This window comes from Felis catus, chromosome D3, assembly GCF_018350175.1.
Source record: "Felis catus isolate Fca126 chromosome D3, F.catus_Fca126_mat1.0, whole genome shotgun sequence".
NCBI classification, from domain to species: domain Eukaryota; kingdom Metazoa; phylum Chordata; class Mammalia; order Carnivora; family Felidae; genus Felis; species Felis catus.
Window position 1 is genome coordinate 43977694 of NC_058379.1, and position 19556 is coordinate 43997249.

The 19556-nt window shown below is 38.9% G+C and overlaps 1 long non-coding RNA gene across 1 annotated transcript in view; it reads left to right on the forward strand.

Annotated features, from left to right (window-relative positions):
• The first annotated feature begins 7565 nt into the window (after positions 1-7565).
• Positions 7566-19556, forward strand: part of LOC109493348 — a 55633-nt gene continuing 43642 nt past the window's right edge. The window contains exons 1-3 of the long non-coding RNA XR_002737289.2: positions 7566-7625; positions 17293-17417; positions 18850-18930. This is a non-coding gene — a long non-coding RNA (uncharacterized LOC109493348). The remainder of the gene's footprint in view (positions 7626-17292; positions 17418-18849; positions 18931-19556) is intronic.

Consider the following 19556-nt stretch of genomic DNA (forward strand, 5'->3'; position numbering starts at 1 on the left):
AAAGTTTTGATTCTTCCTTTAGGAGAGCCAACAATTAAAGAAAGAAACTTACTTCCAGCCCCCTCTAGATGAAAAGTAAATCTGAATAAATTTAACCCCTACATTGCTATCCTTTTACCTTCTAAGCCATTGGTTGCTTAGCAGAATAATCTGGTTTCTCCTTCATTTCCAGGTTTACATATATGGGCCTCACTTTACTCTGAAACAGAAAGGCTGTCGCTTAAGTGCTGTAGGTAAGCCCTTTACCTATGTTGACAGAACTCTACAGGGCAGTCCAAGCAAACGAACGTGCTTGTTGCTAGGACACCAGGCTGTTTCCAGGGCAGCAACCCACTGCTGTTTGCTATTCTCTTGACTAACTAGCACTACACCTGTTCCTTAAGAAATAGCTTATTTTTCCTTCATTATAAAGCAAACACTGAGTGGGAAATAACGTAACTGTGTGGCTGCAACTTCTCTGTAGCTTTCCAGGAGGAATGTAATATACCAAATTCAATTTGATTTGTGGAAGGGGGATTCACATACCCATACAATATCTAAGTCTTCATATGTGATAAAATGTTTATGTGATTGTTTGAATCATTTAAAAAATTTTTTAATGTTTATTTTCCAGAAAGAGATAGACAGACAGACAGACAGAGCACAAGCAAGGGAGGGGCAGAGAGAGAGGGAGACACAGAATCTGAAGCAGCTCCAGGCTCTGAGCAGTCAGTGCAGAGCTTGACATGGGGCTAGATCTTATGGACTGTGAGATCATGACCTGAGCCGAAGTTGGACGTTTAACTAACTGAGACACCCAGGTGCCCCTGAATCATTTTTATATTTATAGCTCATCATGTGCCACAGAGGATGTGAGGCAATAATACACATTCTTTCAAAGTCACCCCGAGATTCATTCTACAAGTGCTTATTGGGTGACTGTCTTTCTATGAGTTTTTCAAAGACTACACGTGATGGCTTCCAATGGAACTCCCCATTTTCCCCCTGCTATTTGCATCTAGTTGTCACCAAAATTGCTGTCTATGCTTGCTAACCAGGGCTGGAACTAAGGCACCTATGCACAAAAATTAAGGAAGCCCCTGTTTTCAGGGGCATGCAAGTGCTATGCTGCCAACATCTACCCGAAGGTAGTAAATACCTGATTCAAGTGTGCTAAGATCTTTGTCAAGAGCAATTATCCTTCTAATGATGAAATCACTAATTCCAAGGGTTCTTAATCTCTCAGTTCAGTTTTGATGCCATCCTTTATTGTGTCCCACTACCTTAAGACTGAAGTAGAAGTCTGTGGGAACTGGGCTGGAGAACAATTTAATTAATAGACAGTGCTTTATTCAGAACTATCCCTCTCTTCTAACACTGACTATCCAAGCAGGATCCTTGGTCATTCTATGTAAATAGACTTCCACAGCCCTAACACTGTTCCTTAAAGCATGTGCACATATTCGCTTGGATTCTAGGTGAATAAGGTTCGGGTTCAAGATAAATCTTCAACAGCACATAATTTCTACTCTTTAGAATGCATCCTCACTTGATACAGTATCTCTGTAACATGGCATTAAAACTTATTATTAGTATATCTACTGGATAACTGATAGTTTGACCCGGTTGACAAGATTATATAACTGACACCATGGATTGCAAAGATATGATGACTCACTGTAGCTACAAAACCACTTCATAGAGAAATGATTATTCTCCTGATTTCAAAGGGTCTCTGCAGTGCCTGAAAATAGAGTTCAAAGTGCTTCCCTTCTTCTTGCCCAGTAAGTTCGTCTTTCAAATGTTTTATTCTGGAGGTTCTCTTAGCTTTTTTTTTACTCTGCTTCAATCAGGGGCAAGACTTGCCTAAAGAGATCTGGACTCTTTTCCCAGTACAAGTAAGAGGTCCCACACATGTCAAGGTATAGAAAAGGAAGTGAACCTCTCCTTAGGATAAAGGTTTATCCATCTAAGTCGTTAATGCTGCTTATCTGACTTTGACTTGACCCAAGATTCTTTCTTGCTCTACTTTAGTTGCTTTCCTGAGCATGACCACTCAAAACCATGACATTATATATAAGTTATATTCTCGTTATCTCTTGCCTATACTACACTGCCTTTAGTTTGTCTCATCTAATGCAACCAACATTATGATCAGATTGTCTCCCTGTCTCAAAAACATGGAATGATTCCCTAATGCTGAGGTCAACAAACTACATCCTGTGAATCCAATACAGCTGCCTGTTTTTGTACAGCTTGTGAACTAAGAATAGTTTTTACATGTGAACATTTGTAATGCATTTGTTGTAGGGTACACTAACTTTGAACCCTACGTAAGCAAAATGTGATCCCCAAAAGAATTTCATACTGTAGGCCTGTATTCAAAAAAGTGCTCTATTATTATTATTATATTTGAATTTCATTGTGAAAATTTGTTTTCTCTCTTGTCATGTAAGTACTTACATAATACCCTTGATTTTGCCTCTTACTCTGCAAAGCCCAAAGTATTTGCTATCTGGATCTTAATAGAAAAAGTTTGTTGACTTACGCCTTAGCACATTTAGAATAAATCTGAATCCTATAGCCTGAGGCTCAAAAACCTTTTTACAATCTCATTCCCAACCCTAACCTGTACTTTCACTGACCTATTCATTGTTCTACATTTTCCTGCCTGTTTTCTTTATTCTATTCTTTCCCTGGAATGTCCTTTCCATCTCTTGATACTAAAGTCATCCTCTTTCTATGAAGTTTTTTTTTTTTTTTAAGATTTCCACTGTCTGATTATATATTCTCCTCATCTCTTCTTGTAATGTGCAATATCCCCCAGGTATAATCAGTCCTCAGTTAATTAGGATAATAAAACCACACATGTATTGGAGGCAAGAGTGGAGGAGATCATATGAGCTGTCACAGTCAGAATATGTTTTGAAGTGGGTTTAAGGTAAACTTATCTGCTTGCGAGTTATACTGGTGTACAGTAAGCACTGTTTCAAAAGTCCTTTGAAACAGAATTAGTTCTGCCACAAAAACAAACAAATCTTGTCCTAAAGTAGTGAACAGATGGTCACATATGCCAGCTAACACTGTCTAAAATTTGTACAGAATACCAGTCACCTATCTTGATATCATGGTCATGATACCTTTGACAGTCGTATTTTTTTTTAACTTAGAATAACTTCTGATATGCCACTGTCTCTATTCTCCCCTATACCCTTCCTCGCATCTAAGGATAAACAAATTCACCTTATTAAAGGGATTATCAGAACTTTAGAAATGATGTTACCTAATAAAGCTAGAGAGAATTGAAAGGAAGCTTGATGAAAGAAATTTGGAAGATCCATTTCATGGAAACTGACCCCAAAGCATTATGACTTAGCAGTGCTACTTATTGGACCCACATGTGTCAGAAATCGTACTCCCAACACCTCTGTGCTAGTGTCCTCAGTTTTCACGCTTATCCAGTTCATATTTATTACCATTGTTTACCATCTAACAGGATAAGCATGGCTGGCATCAAACTGCTTTGTCTTATTCTGTCCTAGGCATTTCCAGTCTTAGCCTTATACTTTAAAAAAAAAAAAATACTTTTTTTACTTTTATTGTTTTTTTTTTTTAATTTTTTTAAAATGTTTTTTATTTATTTTTGAGACAGAGAGAGACAGAGCGTGAACGGGGGAGGGGCAGAGAGAGAGGGAGACACAGAACCGGAAGCAGGCTCCAGGCTCTGAGCCATCAGCCCAGAGCCCGACACGGGGCTCGAACTCACGGACCGCGAGATCGTGACCTGAGCCGAAGCCGGACGCCCAACCGACTGAGCCACCCAGGCGCCCCACTTTTATTGTTTTTAGAGAGAGAGAGTGCATGAGGGAGGAGAGGGGAAGAGGGAAAGAGAGAGAAAATCTTAAGCAAGCTCCATACTCAGTGAGGAGTCCGACAAGGGGTTTGATACCACGACTCTGGGATCATGATCTGAACCGAAATCAAGAGTCAAACACTCAACTGACTGAGCCACCCAGGCACCCCTCTCCTTTACATTTTTAAAGGGGGAGATCCATGGTAAAGTTGCTAAAGTTTTGGCAGGATCCAGACTGAAATTCAGGAAAAAATGGGACAAGGGGCTATTCTAGCCTATTTCAATAAAGTTATTTTGAATTGTATTTTCCTTATTTTACTTATTAGGACTTAATCAATTTTTCCATTTATTTACAAGGGCTTAATTATGCTATGCACTGACTTAAAATAATGAGATATGGAATATGCTATAATTCATTCTTTTTTGTGCTATAATTCATTCTTGTATCAGTTCGCCTTTATTCCATCTTTTTATTTCTCTCTTTCCACAGAATTATTAAGCAGATAAAGTTTTACTATAAATTTTGCATAATATACATATCAAAACTGAAAAAAAAGCTAAAGGCTAACAGTTTTTGTTTTTGTTTTTGTTTTTGTTTTTGTTTTTGTTTTTGTTTTTGTTTTTTAAACTAAAACCCAGGGTGCCTGGGTGGCTCACTCAGTCAAGCATCTGACTTTGGCTCAGAGCACAATCTTGCGGTCTGTGAGTTCGAGCCTGCATCAGACTCTGTGCTGACAGCTCAGAGCCTGGAGCCTGCTTCGGATTCTGTGTCTCCTTCTCTTTCCGCCCCTTACCACACTCTGCCTCTCTCTCTCTCTCTCAAAAATAAGTTAAAAACATTTTTAAAATTTTTAAAAACTAGAACCCAGGTAAAATAAAAACGATTTTAATGTTACTCTATTGATTCCAGTGTATGTAGCAACCTTGCCTCTTTGCTGAAATATATATTTTGATCTCATGTCACCTGTCCAATAAACTACAATCACAGAATTCTTTAACACATCCATATTCACACTATCCACATCAGACCATACAGGTAGGAATGATCTTATATACAGACGGGTGACTCCCTTCATGAAGTGTTTGAAGGGTTGCATAAGTTATATATGTTATATAACTTAACCTAGAAATTTTGGAAGGCAGAGAGATGATTTATTCCCAATTTACAGACAAAGGAAGTCAAGCTCAGTGACATTAAATAACTTGCTTACTCAACCCTACTAGGGACAAAACTGGGATATCAACAGGTCTGGGGCTCTCCAAAATTCTTTCCACTGGTCCATATAGGCTTTCAGTGGTCAGCATGTCTTCCTTTCATCCAAAGATACAAACAAACAGGTAGCCCACAGATGAATGCAGCTTGCAGGTATGTTTAGTGCTTAAACACTCTGATACTTTGGGAGATTTCTCACAAAAGCCTGAGTTGTGAAACAAATGCCAGAAGATCTGGGAATACTGAAGCCAACAAACCCACTTGGCAACAGTCTACAAGAGCTAGACACCTTCTCTGAGAGAGGCCAAGCCTCTCCTTTGGCTCCATCTCCATCATTTACCTGCATTTCCCTGGCAATTCCTGAAATGCAACATGCTTTGCTCATTGACATCACCTGTCCAGTTCCTGTGATGTGTGATATGATTACCATTAGTTTAGGTTTAGGCTTTGATCCTTGTAGATACCTCTGGGAAGGAACATAGGAAGTCATGTTAGCCATTTGTATTTTGGGGGGAATATATCTGACATATTCCTGAGAACAGAAGGGAAGAGATGGTTGGAATTAACCAAACTAAAAGGGGGTGGGGGATGAAGACTAAGGGAAAGGGGGATTCTTGATGTCAAATATAAATTACCCCTTCACAAATTTGTCTGGAGCTGTTTGGGGAAGGAACAGTTTTTCTTCTGCTGAGTAGAAGTAAAAACACTTGTTTGTGAATGCCCACGCACGGAGCTCTTGCCTAGACTGCCCCCTCCACATCCTGAATAAGATTTAGCTAGATTATTTTGGTCTTATGAGAATTCTGTGAGTTTTACAGACTGCTTAAAAATTTTTAGGTCTGTTTATATTTTTAAAAGCTTGTTTATCTTTCCGAGTAAGATGTTTAGATGCATTCAAATGGGAAAGAGGAAAATATGTTGGCAAAAAAGTGTATTATGCCACAGTGCATCTGAATGCAAGCCACAAGAAAGCAGTTTAACTTCCCTCTGGGTCTTGTATGGGAGGGCAAGTCAATAAAATTTGCTCTTTGAGGCTTTGATTCCATTCCACGTGACAGCCTCATCCACACACTAGAAAAATGATCTGAGTTATGTTATCACTGAGAAGAGGTGACTCTAGCACTTGTAATGGAAGAATGAAGACATGTTTTAGAAGGAAAGAAAACACACTTCTCACAGAACATTAGGTGCACAGAGTATGTAGTAAAACCATTAAAATAACGCTGGACTATATTATCAGGAATCCAAATGTAATTTCTTCAGTTTGGGGTTTTACAAGTTAGGAGGAATAGGGAGAAACTTGAAGGTATGGAGAAACAAGTAAAGACTAAACAAATAAAATTTAGAAAGGGGATGAGGAGATGGGAGGTCAGAGAAGATCTAAAGGCAATTGAGGTAAATTCAAAATAAAAAAAGAGCAACTATGATCAAAAGATTCTTGACTGAGATATTCAGGCTATGAAGTTTGTGACTATAAAAGGGACTGGTTACTTCACATTAAAATAATATTTATATTATTTATTGTTGTTTTAGACATTCTTCTGCTAAGTCATAGTCACTGATCAAACTTAGGATCTATACTTTAGGGGCTGCAAGCCACTTCTCAGCTTTTAAAGAAACTATTTCACTTTTTATGCTTGACTCCTGATGAAAAACTGCCACTAATTTAACTAAAAAGGTCTGTCTTTAAAATCTGAAATAAGAAGCATGTGGTACCTTGAAACTTCATTTCATAGAAGATGTAGAGTCCTCCATTTCAGCACACTGGGCTTAAAACAGCTTCTACTTTTGTATTTCATCAAGGTGAGGTGTGCTCCGTATATGGCGTCACAGTCATCACCATCTTATGTTTTCTTTCCATGGTCTTTCTTGACTTAACTGCATCCTCAGGCATATCATCACATTGGTAGTAAAAACAGTATCTGAGCGTCTGTTAGGACATTTTGAAATACCTGTTGCATTGAGGGCCTATTTCTTTTTTTTTTTAATTTTTTTTTTCAACGTTTATGCATTTTTGGGACAGAGAGAGACAGAGCATGAACGGGGGAGGGGCAGAGAGAGAGGGAGACACAGAATCGGAAACAGGCTCCAGGCTCTGAGCCATCAGCCCAGGGCCTGACGCGGGGCTCGAACTCACGGACCGCGAGATCGTGACCTGGCTGAAGTCGGACGCTTAACCGACTGCGCCACCCAGGCGCCCCGAGGGCCTATTTCTTTAACAGGTATGCATGTGAAGCTGTGGCTTGTCCCTGACACAGAAGTCACAACCTTATTAGGACAGGCACTGTTTAAAGCCAGGGTAGTTGGTATTGAAGTGCCAGATCTGCTTTTATAACACCAAACTTAAGTATAGAATAGTTTGCTTTTCTCTTTTTTATTATTTTTTATTTTCTTTTTTTCAGAGAGGAAGAAAGCATGAGCGCGGAAGAGGGGCAAAAGGAGAGAGAGAGAGAAAGAGAGAGAATCTTAGACTCCACGCTCAGTGCAGAGCCAACATGGGACTCGATCCCACAACCCTGATATCGATCATGACCTGAGCTGAAACCAAGAGTTGGATGCTCAACCAACTGAGCCACCCAGGTACCCCTGGAATAATTTTTTTGAAGAATTAGATCCCATTCTAAATAGGGACTTAAGTCTGTAGTTTGGAAATGTAAAGTAGTATCTATCAATTGACATAACTTTATCAGTGATAAAGTTTGTTGTTGTTATTTTAACTTTGTGAAATCTGTTTAAAAAAAAAACAAACCAAAAACAACTCATGCGAGAAGAAAAGTAAATTTTGGTCAGCCCAACATTAGATTAGTAGTATCACATTACCACTAACAATGATGGATTATTATCATGGCTGGAATAAAATTTTGCATCATCAAGAATTTTATTTTACATATAGGAAAGAAAATTCCAATTTTTATTTTGTGAGTCTTGGTTTGAACACTTTAATTCCTATATCCTTCAGAAGTTGTGCACAAAGTCATCTGTTGGTGTGCTCTTGGGGGAACACTATCTTTTTTTATGTTATTTTATTTTTTATTTTTATATGTATTTTTTTAATGGTAAGATATATTTTATTTATATTTTAATATATAATTTATTGTCAAATTCGTTTCCATACAACACCCAGTGCTCATCCCAACAGGTGCCCTCCTCAATGCCCATCACCCACTTTCCTCTCCCCCCCCCCCCATCAACCCTTAGTTTGTTCTCAGTATTCAAGAGTCTCTTATGGTTTGCCTCCTTCCCTCTCTGTAACTTTTTCTACCCTTCCCCTCCCCCCTGGTCTTCTGTTAAGTTTCTCAGGATCCACATATGAGTGAAAACATATGGTATCTGTCTTTCTCTGCCTGACTTATTTCACTTAGCATAATACTCTCCAGTTCCATTCACATTGCTACAAATGGCCAGATCTCATTCTTTCTCATTGCCAAGTAATATTCCATTGTATATATAAACCACATCTTCTTTATCCATTCATCAGTTGATGAACATTTAGGCTCTTTCCATAATTTGGCTATTGTTGAAAGTGCTGCTATAAACATGGGGGTATAAGTGCCCTTATGCATCAGCACTCCTGTATCCCTTGGGTAAATTCCTAGCAGTGCTATTGCTGGGTCACAGGGTAGGTCTATTTTTAATTTTTTGAGGAACCTCCACACTGTTTTCCAGAGTGGGTGCACTAGTTTGCATTTCCACCAATAGTGCAACAAGGTTCCCATTTCTCCACATCCTTGCCAGCAACCATAGTCTCCCGATTTGTTCATTTTAGCCACTCTGACCAGTGTGAGGTGGTATCTCAGTGTGGTTTTGATTTGTATTTCCATGATGAGGAGTGACATTGAGCATCTTTTCATGTGCCTGTTGGCCATCTGGATGTCTTCTTTAGAGAAGTGTCTATTCATGTCTTCTGATCCATTTCTTCATGGGATTATTTGTTTCTCGGGTGTGGAGTTTGGTGAGTTCTTTGTAGATTTTGGATACTAGCCCTTTATCCAATATGTCATTTGCAAATATCTTTTCCCATTCCGTCCGTTGCCTTTTAGTTTTGTTGATTGTTTCCTTTGCAGTGCAGAAGCTTTTTATCTGATGATGTCCCAGTAGTTCATTTTTGCTTTTAATTCCCTTGCCTTTGGAGATGTGTCAAGTAAGAAATTGCTGCTGCTGAGGTCAGGGAGGTCTTTTCCTGCTTTCTCCTCTAGGGTTTTGATGGTTTCTTGTCTTCAGGTCCTTCATCCATTTTGAGTTTGTTTTTGTGAATGGTGTAAGAAAGTGGTCTAGTTTCATTCTTCTGCATGTTGCTGTCCAGTTCTCCCAGCACCATTTGTTAAAGAGACTGTCTTTTTTCCATTAGATATTCTTTCCTGCTTTATCAAAGATTAGTTGGCCCTACATTTGTGGGTCTAATTCTGGAGCCTCTATTCTATTCCATTGGTCTATGTGTCTGTTTTGTGCCAATACCATACTGTCTTGATGATTACAGCTTTGTAGTAGAGGCTAAAGTCTGGGATTGTGATGCCTCCCGCTTTGGTTTTCTTCTTCAATATTACTTTGGCTATTCGGGGTCTTTTATGGTTCCGTAGAAATTTTAGGATTGCTTATTCTAGCTTCGAGAAGAATGCTGGTGCAATTTTGATTAGGATTGCATTGAATGTGTAGATAGCTTTGGGCAGTATTGACATTTTGACAATATTTATTCTTCCAATCCATGATCATGGAATGTTTTTCCATTTTTTTGTATCTTCTTCAATTTCCTTCATAAGCTTTCTATAGTTTTCAGCATATAGATCTTTTACATCTTTGGTTAGGTTTATTCCTAGGTATTTTATCCTTCTTGGTGCAATTGTGAATGGGATCAGTTTCTTTACTTGTCTTTCTGTTGCTTCATTATTGGTGTATAAAAGTACAACTGATTTCTGTACATTAATTTTGTATCCTGCGACTTTGCTGAATTCATGTATCAGTTCTAGCAGACTTTTGATGGAGTCTATCAGATTTTCAATGTATAGTATCATGTCATCTGCAAAAAGTGACTTCATCTTTGCCAATTTTGGTGCCTTTGATTTCATTTTGTTGCCTGATTGCTGATGCTAGAACTTCCAACACTATATTAAACAACAGCGGTGACTGGACATCCTTGCCGTGTTCCTGATCACAGGGGAAAAGCTCTCAGTTTTTCCCCATTGAGGATAACGTTAGCTGTGGGCTTTTCATAAATGGCTTTTGTGATGTTTAAGTATGTTCCTTCTATCCTGACTTTCTTGAGGGTCTTTATTAAGAAAGGATGCTATATTTTGTCAAATGCTTTTTCTGTATCGATTAACAGGATCATATGGTTCTTATCTTTTCTTTTATTAATGTGATGTATCACATTGATTGATTTGCGAATGTTGAACCAGCCCTGCATCCCAGGAATGAATCTCACTTGATCATGGTGAATAATTCTTTTTATATGCTGTTGAATTCGATTTGCTAGTATCTTATTGAGAAATTTTGCATCCATATTCATCAGGTATATTGGTCTGTAGTTCTCTTTTTTTGCTGGGTCTCTGTCTGGTTTGGGAATCAAAGTAATGCTGGCTTCAAAGAATGAGTCTGGAAGTTTTCCTTCCATTTATGTTTTTTTGGAACAGCTTGAGAAGGATAGGTATTATCTTTGCTTTAAATGTCTGGTAGAGGGGCGCCTGGGTGGCGCAGTCGGTTAAGCGTCCGACTTCAGCCAGGTCACGATCTCGCGGTCTGTGAGTTCGAGCCCCGCGTCAGGCTCTGGGCTGATGGCTCGGAGCCTGGAGCCTGTTTCCGATTCTGTGTCTCCCTCTCTCTCTGCCCCTCCCCCGTTCATGCTCTCTCTCTGTCTCAAAAATAAATAAATGTTAAAAAAAAAAAATTAGATGTCTGGTAGAATTTCCCAGGGAGGCCATCTGGTCCTGGACTCTTTATTTGTTGTGAGATTTTTTATTACTGATTCAATTTCTTCACTAGTTATGGTCTGTTCAAAATTTCTATTTCTTCTTGTTTGAGTTTTAGAAGAGTGTGGGTGTTTAGGAATTTGTCCATTTCTTTCAGGTTGTCCAGTTTGTTGGCATATAATGTTTCATAGTATTCCCTGAAAATTGCTTGTATTTCTGAGGGATTGGTTGTAATAGTTCCATTTTCATTTGTGATTTTATCTCTTTGGGTCATCTCCCTTTTCTTTTGAGAAGGCTGGCTAGAGGTTTGTCAATTTTGTTTATTTTTTCAAAAAACCAACTCTTGGTTGCATTGATCTGCTCTACTGTTTTTTTTAGATTCTACATTGTTTATTTCTCTTCTTCTGCTGGACTTGGGGTGTCTTTGCTATTCTGCTTCTAGTTCCTTTAGGTGTGCTGTTAGATTTTGTATTTGGGATTTTTCTTGTTTCTTGAGATAGGCCTGGATTACAATGTATTTTCCTCTCAGGACTGCCTTTGCTGCACCCCAAAGCATTTAGATTGTTGTATGTTCATTTTCATTTGTTTCCATATATTTTTTAATCTCTTCTCTAATTGCCTGGTTGACCCATTCATTCTTTAGTAGGGTGTTCTTTAACCTCCATGCTTTTGGAGGTTTTCCAGACTTTTTCCTGTGGTTGATTTCAAGTTTCACAGCATTGTGACCTGAAAGTGTACATGGTGTGATCTCAATTCTTTTATACTTATGAAGGGCTGTTTTGTGACCCAGTATGTGCTCTATCTTGGAGAATGTTCCATGTGCACTCGAGAAGAAAGTATATTCCATTGCTTTGGGATGCAGAGTTCTAAATATATCTGCCAAGTCCATCTGATCCAATGTATCATTCAGGGCCCTTGTTTCTTTATTGATTCTGTGTCTAGATGATCTACCCATTGTTGTAAGTGGAGTATTAAAGTGCCTGCAATTACCACATTCTCATCAGTAAGATTGCTTATGTTTGTGATTAATTGTTTTATATATTTGGGTGTTCCGAATTCGGTGCATAGACATTTATAATTGTTAGCTCTTCCTGATGGATAGATACTGTAATTATTATATAATGCCCTTCTTTATCTCTTGTTACAGCCTTTAATTTAAAGTCTAGTTTGTCTGATATGAGTATGGCTACTCCAGCTTTCTTTTGACTTCCAGTAGCATGATGGACAGTTCTCCATCCCCTCACTTTCAATCTGAAGGTGTCCTCAGGTCTAAAATGAATCTCTTGTAGAGATGGGTAGAGTCCACTTACATTCAGTGTTATTATTAAAATATATGGGTTTACAGTCATTGTGATATCTGTAGGTTTCATGCTTGTAGTGGTGTCTCTGGTACTTTGTGGTCCTTGCAACATTTCACTCACAGAGTCCCCCTTAGGATCTCTTGCATGGATGGTTTAGTGGTGATGAATTCCTTCAGTTTTTGTTTGTTTGGGAAAATCTTTATCTCTCCTTCTATTCTGAATAACAGATTTGCTGGGTAAAGGATTCTTGGCTGCATATTTTTTTCTGTTCATTACATTGAAGATTTCCTGCCATTCCTTTCTGGCCTGCCAAGTTTCAGTAGATAGGTCTGCTACTACTCTTATGTATCTACCTATGCAAGTTAGGGCCTATTTATCCCTACCTGCTTTCAGAATTCTCTCTTTATCCTTATATTTTGCCAGTTTCACTATGATATGTTGTGCAGAAGATTGATTCAAGTTATGTCTGAAGGGAGTTCTCTGTGCCTATTGGATTTTAATGCTTGTTTCCTTCCCCAAATTGGGGAAGCTCTCAGCTATAATTTGTTCAAGAACACCTTCAGCCCCTTTCTTTCTTCTTCTTCTTCTTCTTCTTCTTCTTCTTCTTCTTCTTCTTCTTCTTCTTCCAGAATTCCTATGATATGGATATTTTTCCATTGATTGCATCACTTAGTTCTCTAATTCTCCCCTTGTATTCTTGGATTTTTCTCTCTCTCTTTTTCTCAGCTTCCTCTTTTTCCATAATTTTATCTTCTAATTCAGCTATTCTCCCTCTGCCTCTTCAATCCATGCTGTGGGTGTCTCCATTTTATTTTGCATTTCATTTATAGCATTTTTTAATTCATCATGACTATTTTTTAGTCCCTTGATCTTTGTAGCAATAGATTCTCTGCTGTCCTCTATGCTTTTTTCAAGCCCAGCAATTAATTTTTATGACTACTATTCTAAATTCTTGTTCAGTTCTATTGCTTAAATAGGTTTTGATCAATTCATTAGCTGTCGCTACTTCCTGGAATTTCTTTTGAGGAGAACCCTTCCATTTTGTCATTTTTGGCTAGTTTTCTGTCCCTTATGCATTTTAAAAGCTTGTTGTGTGCTCTGCACCTGTGAGCACTGCTACATTAAAGGATGGTCATACACTGTCCAGTGCCTGGCCCTTCAGGAGGTGTTTTTTTTTTGGAGATTGTTACTTGCTCTCTGTTGTTGTGACTTTGGTTATTTTATTACCCTACTCATAGTGATATTTTTGACCTTCCACCAGGTGTGCTTTGATTTGTTCCTTGGAGTAGCCTTGTAAAGGAAAATATAGACAAACAGGAGACAAAAACATGCAAACACACAAACAAATAACACAAACAAACAAATAAACAAAAACAAAGACCTAAAGACTAAAACCAAAAAACCCAAAAACACTGACTACAAGTAAAGAAGAGGGTGGAGGCAGTGCTGATGGAACAGCACATACAAAGAGAGAAATTACAGGAGAGGGAGCGGGGGTGGGGGTGGGGTGGGGGGTGGGAGAGAAGAAAAAATAAACATTGACTAGGCAGAGAGACTAAAAGGCTTAATCCAGAGAGAGAGAAAGGAAAATAAAGAAGGAGGCAGGGACAATGAAATGAAGATAAAGTTACCCAGACAGAGAAACTACATGACTTGATTATTCCAGAGAGAGAGAAAACAGTGTAAAGGAGGAAGTGTACAACATGTATCAGGATAATGGATTAAATATGTATGTTTAGATAGACCAATAACCAGAGTAACCAGCCTAGGGTAGGGAAGAGATAAGGAAGAGAAATGACGAGGGGGAGGAGAATATATCTATATATCCAGAATTGACCTAGAGTTAATCCAGGCAATGCTGCATCGCTTGTCAGGAGGAGCTTTCCATAGGGTCTGTGCCGCTCAGGTGGATACGAAGTTACCCAGTGTGAAGGGGCATGGTTTGGTGTAGTCTGGACCCACCTCCACTATGGGCCCTGGGAGTGATCCCTGAGGCCCAGCCTTGGTGATGGTGTGGGGAGGGGTCAGGGAATGGTGATCCCCTAGTCTCTTCTCCACGGAGCTGGACCTGGTGGACTCTGAGTCGTCCTCATGGTGCCGCAGGCCAGACGGGGCTATTCTTCTCATTCTGCCAATCCCCTGACCCTGTGCTTAGGATTCAAAGTCCTACTCTGTGTGCTCTGGCTCTGGGGAAGTGCCTCTCAGTGTGGCCAATATGTGGTCCTGGCTGGCTTTGTCTGTGCTGCCACACTTCAGGGAGGACCGCCTTCTCCTATGCAGACTGAGAGCCGCTGCCCTCTCTGCGAGCCCCCTGGGGTGGCGGAAGCAGGCAGACTTTGTACTATCAGGTAGCCCTCCAGGGAGGGAACCACTTTCTCCAACTGCGGACTGAGCCCCTGACCTACCACTGCACCCAAGCCCCTGGCTCCCCTCCTCCCCACGTGCACGAACAGGGAGCTGGTTCCAGTCGGAAGAAAGCCCTGCAATTAGAGATTGGATCCCTCTCAGTCTTAGTCCAAGGTCTTTCTCCTGTCCAAATTTGGTCCTACACTCTCCTAGCCGCTCTTTCTCTTCTCTTTGTCTCTCCGCAGAAGGGGTCCCTCCCCTCCATGCCCATGCGGCCTTTTTTTTTTTTTTAATCTCTCCCAGTTCGCAGTTACCCACCTATCTTTTTTCCAGCTTTCCCGTTTTCTTCCTAGCAGATTCAGTCTCTTTTCCTCCCAGGCTCTAGTGTTCAAAGTCCTTTGGCTTCTGCACTTCTTTGTTTGAGAAACATGGGAAGTAAGGACCCCCTACTTATCCGCCATGTTGGCCCCTCCCCTCTTTTATATTTATTTTTGAAAGAGAGAAACAGAGAGAGACAGAGAAATAGAGTGTGAGCCGGGGAAAGGCAGAGAGAGGGAGACACAGAATTGGAAGCAGGCTCTAGGCTCTAAGCTGTCAGCACAGAGCCTGACACAGGGCTTGAACCCATGAACTGTGAGATCATGACCTGAACCGAAGTTGGAGGCTTAACCGACTGAGCCACCCAGGCACCCCTTATGTTATTTTAAAGCAGAGGAACCACTATCTTGCTAGTTATTCCCAGGTAATTCATTCTTCAAAATCCAACTCAAAGAAAAGATGTATGTATCGGAATGTTCCTTATAGTATTATCTACCATAATAGAAAGTTGGAAATCAACCTAAATATCCTACAGTAAAGGACTAATTAAATAACAGATAGTAATTTCTTATTATAGAATACTATGTAGCCATTTTGTTATTTTTGATGGCTAATGACATGGGGAAATGCTTATGATATAATGTTGATTGAAAAGAACGAACAACAAAACTATGCATACAATATGAACTCAATTCATACGCAAACACACAAAGAAAGTACTGCAGAATGTTAACAGTAGTTTTCATTGGTGGTGGGATATTAAGGGATTTAAATTTTTAAAAAAATTTTTAAATGTTTATTTTTGAGGGAGAGAGACAGTGTGAGTGGGGGAGGAGCAGAGAGAGAGGAGACACAGAATTCAAAGCAGGCTCCAGGCTCCGAGCTGTCAGCACAGAGCCCATTGGAGGCTTGAACTCACAAACTGTGAGATCATGACCTTAGCCAAAGTTGGCCACTCAACTGACTGAGCCACCCACGTACCCCCACCAATTTTAAACTTTTTTAGAGACTTTTCTACACTGAAAAAAATCTCTACAATGAATTTGTTACCTTCATAATTAAAAGAAAGCCAATAAATGATAATATAACTTTACAAGATCCACCTCAAATGTTTCCTCTCTGAGGCCTTCACCAACAAGTGTTCCTTGTTCCTCCTTCATATTCACATAACACTCAGTATATATCACCCCTAACCATTCTCTACTCTGAACTAGAATGATCTTTCTAAAAAGTAAATATTGCAACCCTGCCGTTCTACTTTTAGGTATTTACCTAAGAGAAATGAAAACATATATCCATTCAAAACCTTATACAGAAGTGTTCATAGCAGCATTATTCATAATAGCCCCAAAGTGGACACAACCCAAATATCCATCAAATGATGAACAGATAAATAAACTATGTACTTGTTATAGGTGGTAGGCAAACCACTGTATATCTACATCTAAAACCCCAGAATCTGTGAATATGTTAAATTACAAGGCAAAGGAGAATTAAAGTAGCAGGTGAAGTTCGCTAATCAGCTGACCTTAGAATAGGGAGATTGTTCTGGATTATTCATGGGGCCCCAATGTAATCACAAGCGTTCCTAATGGTGGAAGAGGAAGGCAGAACATTGGAGTTATGTAACGTGAGAGGACTTAGCCTGTTGTTGTTGGTTTTGAAGATGGAGGAAGGGACCATCAGGCAAGAAATGTGGGCAACCACTAGAGGTTGAAAAAGGTACAGAAATAGATTCTCCACTAGAGCTTCCAGAAAGGAGTGCTTCCCTGACAACACCTTGATTTTAGCCCAGCAACACTAATACTAGACTTCTGACCTATAGAACTGTAAGATAATAAATTTGCATTATTTTAAGTCACTAAGTTTGCATTAAATTGTTATAGTGATAGAAAACTAAAACAAATGGAATGTTACTCACAATAAAAAGGAACGAATACTCATACATGCTATAATATGGATAAACTTTGACAACATTAAACTAAATGAATGAATACAGTCACAGATGCCTACATCTTGCGTGATTCCATTTATATAAAACATCCAGAATAGGCAAATCTATAGGCACAGAATGACTGGTGGTTGCCTACAACTGAGTACAGTTTCTTTTTGAAGTGGTGAAATCTCCTAAAACTGATTATTATGGTAGGAGCACAACTCAGTGAATATACTAAAAATCATATGATATGTGAATTATATCTCAATAAAACACATATACACATATATGTGTATGAATATGTGTGTGTGTGTGTGTGTGTAGGCATGTGCGTGCGTGTGCGTGTGCGTGCACATACACATATTCTCTGCAGGAACACCTTCGATGGTTTTGCTGCCCTAAAAACTAAAATCTATTAAAAACAATTTTTTTTTAATTGAAAGCAGCCTCAGGGACCTGTGGGACAACAAAAGATCTAAAGTTCCTGTTAGAGCCTCTGAAGAGGAGGAGAAAGGGTGGAGCTGAAAAAGTACTCAAAGAAGTTATGGCTGAAAACTTCTCAAACTGGGTAAGATACAAACCTACAGATTTAAGAAGCTGAGTAAAACCCATATGAGATAAACCCAAAGAAATCTACACCAAGATATATCATAGTCAAATATCTGAAGACTATAGACAAAGAAAGAAAAACAAACACACAAGCAGAAAGAGAAACAACACTTTATCAATAAAGAAATAACAGTTCAAAAGACAATAAAAATCTCATCAAGATACCCAAGAGGCCAACAAAAAGTGGGACAACAACAGCCACAAAAAATGGTTTGGATAGCACAACATACACAGTCCCTCGTTACCTGGCCCCTATTCACCCGGCCTGCATCTCTTCCCACTTTCTAATATGTATCCCAGGATCCAGACATACTAAATGATTTGCAGTTTTCCTCATCTTTGTACCTTTGCAAAAGTTGCTTTTCTGACCACAATGTCCTTAGCCCTCTTCTTCCTCTTACCTCCTATTAGTTTTTCTGTACTCTGTTTAAATTTTACCTATGAGAAGATTTTCCTACACTATTCTACAAGGTCAGGTTAGGTACTCTTTCATAATTTCTTCTGTATTTGTGAGTCTCCTCTATCACACTATAAGCTCTCATAGTCTTAACTCTTAATATTTTTAAAAAACGTTTACTTATTTTGAGAGAGAAAGAGAGAGTGTGTGCATGGGTGCACACATGTGCATGTGAGTGGGGGAAGAGGCAGAGATAGAGGGAGAGAGAGAGAATTCCAAGTAGGCTCCATGCTCTCAGCACAGAGCCCAATGCAGGGCTTGATCTCATGACAGCGAGATCCTGAACTGAGCTGAAATCAAGAGTTGGACACTTAACCCACGGAGCCACTCAGGTGACCCTTATCCTTAACAGCTAGGTTAGGGTCTGGCACATGCTGACACTAAATTTATTAAAAAGTGTTTACTGATGAATTAATATCTCAATTACAGTACCCCTTGTATTGTATTATAACTCATTTGTGTCCTTTTTTCAATAGATGAAAAAAGATGAGAAAAGATGACCTTCTCACTCATTCATCTTTGCATTCCTCAGGCAACACGATCCAAGTATATAATAGATAGTCTATAATAGAAAAGATGGATGGATGTTACACATAGTAGATTTATGTCCCTTCACAAATTTAGTGGAAAACCCTTAAGCCTTGGTTGTTGTACTTTTTTGCTCTTTTAGGATAGTGACATTTTGATGGCTTTCTGAAAGTCCCAAAATGTGTTTTTTAAAAATGACAATATATGCTGCAAGTGTGATTTAAATATATAGAACTATATTAATAGTTTATCTAATTCATAAAGATTTCATTCTACAGAGAAATACAATTTGTAAAGTAGTAATATACTCCAGTTGATTAAAACTCACACATAGCTAAAGTAATTTAACAATTGAACATCTTTTCCCAGCAGACACTAATCCAAAACAATCTATCTTTGTTTGTAGGATATGACTGAATCCTCAGCAGCAAATAGAATTCACTGGTCCATTATATGAACACAAAGGCTGTTAGAATGTGCATGCCTGGTGAGTATTAAGCACTGACATTCAGGAGTCAGGTGGAACAGTGTTTTATAAACTCAATCCGTCTTTATTTCGAAGCAATAACAAATCCTTTCACAGAAATAATCTTCATGCTCATCATATCATGGAGTTCATATAATCCAAATCTGAATGGCCACATTTGAATGATCAAATATATTTTTATATAAGATAATAACAAAATGTTAATTTTGAAATCATTACAAGTGACAGTTGATTTAGGAAGACTTATGGGGCATAATCATATTATATACCCATTTACAGATGAATAAACCAGGATACAGAAATGCTAAGTGACTTGTTCAAGATCACATCAGTACAAAGTGGTAAATCCAACCTTACCAAAGTATTCTGGCTTTAAATCTAGGATTCTTCCCATTGTACCATGCTGTCTGCATCTTTTTAAGATATGCATTTGGAGGTCCAATGTAATATGAATTGAAGAAATTATAGAAGAGATGCAGACTCTCCACTCCCACTTCATGTCTGTTGATTTCAAGTCCAGTGACCAACTAACTTAATGATGTTAGGTGGCAGAGTCAATGGGTAGTCCCTGAATTTGGGCTTCACAGACATTTCCTCCTGACTTCATGGACTCCTTTCCTCGTTGG